The sequence below is a fragment of the Rhinopithecus bieti genome, unplaced genomic scaffold (assembly GCF_001698545.2).
Source record: "Rhinopithecus bieti isolate Rb0 unplaced genomic scaffold, ASM169854v2 scaffold_20891, whole genome shotgun sequence".
Taxonomy (NCBI): domain Eukaryota; kingdom Metazoa; phylum Chordata; class Mammalia; order Primates; family Cercopithecidae; genus Rhinopithecus; species Rhinopithecus bieti.
Window position 1 is genome coordinate 1197137 of NW_016810137.1, and position 2718 is coordinate 1199854.

Here is a 2718-nt window from a genome sequence, read left to right on the forward strand (position 1 = left end):
AATATAATTTTTAATATATTAATATATTATATATTAAAATATTTTGACAAATATTTGTCAAAATAACATAATCTTTGTGCAGTAGAAATCATAGGTATTTAGTTTTGCATTCTTCACTTTCTTTTGTTTCATAAATGCTTTCTTTAAATGTAATTTTGAACAGTTGGATAGTATTTCACTCAGTGTAGAAGGGAAGCAACATTAGTGGAGTACCTGCTATGGGATGGGCATTGTGCAAATTGCTCCATATTTGTCTCATTTCACCCCACAGCATTTCTGTAAGTATTATTATGCCCATTTCATAGAAGAGAAAATTGAGGCTTAGCTTATTTAATTTCAGTTTAGCAAACACTAGTTGAGCTCTGAGGTACCACGCTGAGTTTTGGGGATTAAAGATGAGTGGGACATGGTTCCTCCTACAAGGAATGCAGAAAATGGTAGAAAAACAAATAAGTGTAAATACGCTAAGTGCAGTGACCTAGAAAAGGAACACGTGACCTGGGTTAGGGTTGGTCAGAGCAGGTTTGCTAAAGCAGCAGTGCTTCTCAAAACTTCAGTGTGCATATGGAAGTACTAGGGGTGTTTGTTAAAATATGGATTCTCATTTTTGGTCCTTTGGTTGGTCTGACAGTCTTTATTTCTAACAAGCTTCCAGGTGGTGCTGACGTCGCTGGCCCACATACTTCATTTTGAGTAGGAATATTCTAGAGGATGTAGAACTTGAATAAATACCAATTAGCTGGGTCGAGAGATGGGAAAAGGTATTCTAGACAGAAGACAGAGTGAGGAATGACATAAAGCATAAGGAAAGTATGGTAGGAGGGTAAACTACTTACAATCTATGGCAAGTGGTGGCAAACTATAGCTTGCTGGCTAAATCCAGCCCACAGCCTGTATCTGCATGGCACGTGTGCTAAGAATAGTTTTTATATTTCTAAAGGGTTGTAAAAAAACAAAATCAAGGAAGAACACGTGATAGGGAGGCACAAAGCTTAAATATTTACTGGTCAACCCTTTACAGTAAAAGTTTGCGCCCCCTTATCTGTGGTATTGGCGGTATTGGTGGAGTGTAAAGTCTGAGGTGGGACATGTTTGAGAAAGTAGGCTGGGGGATGATCACCAAGGGATGCAGAGGAGCTTGGCCTCTGTCTTTGAGGAGATCGGGAGCCAGGGCAGGGCTTAAAGAGGGCAGTGTCAGGCTCTGGCTTTTGTTTTAGAAAAATCCCTCTGGCAGTATATATATAAAAGGGGGCGACCTGCAGGTAAGGATACCAACCAGGAGGACTGACCAAAAGCAGACTGAGTAGGAGTGACAGAGTTCAGAGCTGCCTGGGACAAAATTTTAAATTTTATTGTCACTGCAACCCATAGGAAGATAAACATTTTATATTATGACCCAGCATGCATATACACTCAAAGCAAAACTTACCACAAAACACTGTTTCTTTATTGTGGATGAACTCACGTGTTTTTCATTCCATTAAAAAAGAAAATGCTGTTGCTACCCACTAAGTTGACTTCATAGTGGACCGTAACCCACAGTTTTCAAACTTATTAGGGAGCTCATTTAGGGAAATAAAACAGCAGGATTTTGTCATTGGTTTGATGTGGAGGTTGGAGAGCAAGAATCCCGGCATGGATGTGTGAATGGTGTTATTTCCTAATGGAAATCAATAATAGAGGGGGGAAGCCATTTGGAAGGTAGAGAGGATTCATTCATTTTTGTACGTATGTTGAGTTTGAGAGCACTGTAGGATATGTGGGCTTTCCAGAAGATAAGAGGTATCAATTCTCATTCAGTTTTACTGCCTTATTGTTTTGTTTAACTGCTGTTATTTATTTATTTACTATTTTTTTTTTTGAAACAAGGGTCTTGCTCAGTTGCCCAGGCTGGAGTGCAGTGGCACGATCTCCGCTCACTGCAACCTCTGCCTTAGGTTCAAGTGTTTCTCATGCGTCAGCCACCTGAGTAGCTGGGATTACAGGTGTGTGCCACATGCCTGGCTAACTTTTTTGTATTTTTAGTAGAGATGGGGTTTCACCATGTTGGCCAGGCTGGTCTTGAACTCCATGCTTCAAGTGATCCTCCTGCCTTGGCTTCCCAAAGAGTTGGGATTATAGGCATGAGCCACTGCTCCTGGCCTAACTGCTGTTATTTCAATAGCAGTATTTTCTACACAAAGTATGATGTTTTAGGATTTAGTAAGCTTTTCCTGCTCAGGCTAGGTATTCCACCATTATTTACAACATTGTAGTGTTCCAGTGGGAGGAAGCAGCATGAATTTTGAATAATTGGCTTATGTGGAAAGTTTGTAAATTGATCAATAACTTGTACGTATTACTTTGAGATGTTTAATTTAGCACTTATATGTTCAGTAAGACTAATGTTCTGATATATTGAAATATTTAACAGAGTAATTGGATCACATTAATTTGTTTGTATATTCTCATATATGTTCAGTTTGTTTTAGCTCTGCATACAAATATACTGCACTATTAGAGGGTTATCAGTTTTTGATTCCTTTACTTATTCTGCACTAATACAGACCAGTGGCATTTTATTTATACTCCTATCCCTGTATTTTAGGAGACTCTTTAAAGATAGGCATTTCTGGAATGGTAAAGAGTATTTCCTAAGTTGAACGTATCAGTGTTTATAACATAAATACATAACTATGTTAAAAGTTTTTTTTTTTTTTTTTTTTTTTTTTTTTTTTT

General features: G+C 38.1%; 1 protein-coding gene across 1 annotated transcript in view; it reads left to right on the forward strand.

The window, feature by feature from the left end:
• Window positions 1–2718, forward strand: part of SWAP70 (switching B cell complex subunit SWAP70) — an 88107-nt gene that overhangs the window by 57238 nt on the left and 28151 nt on the right.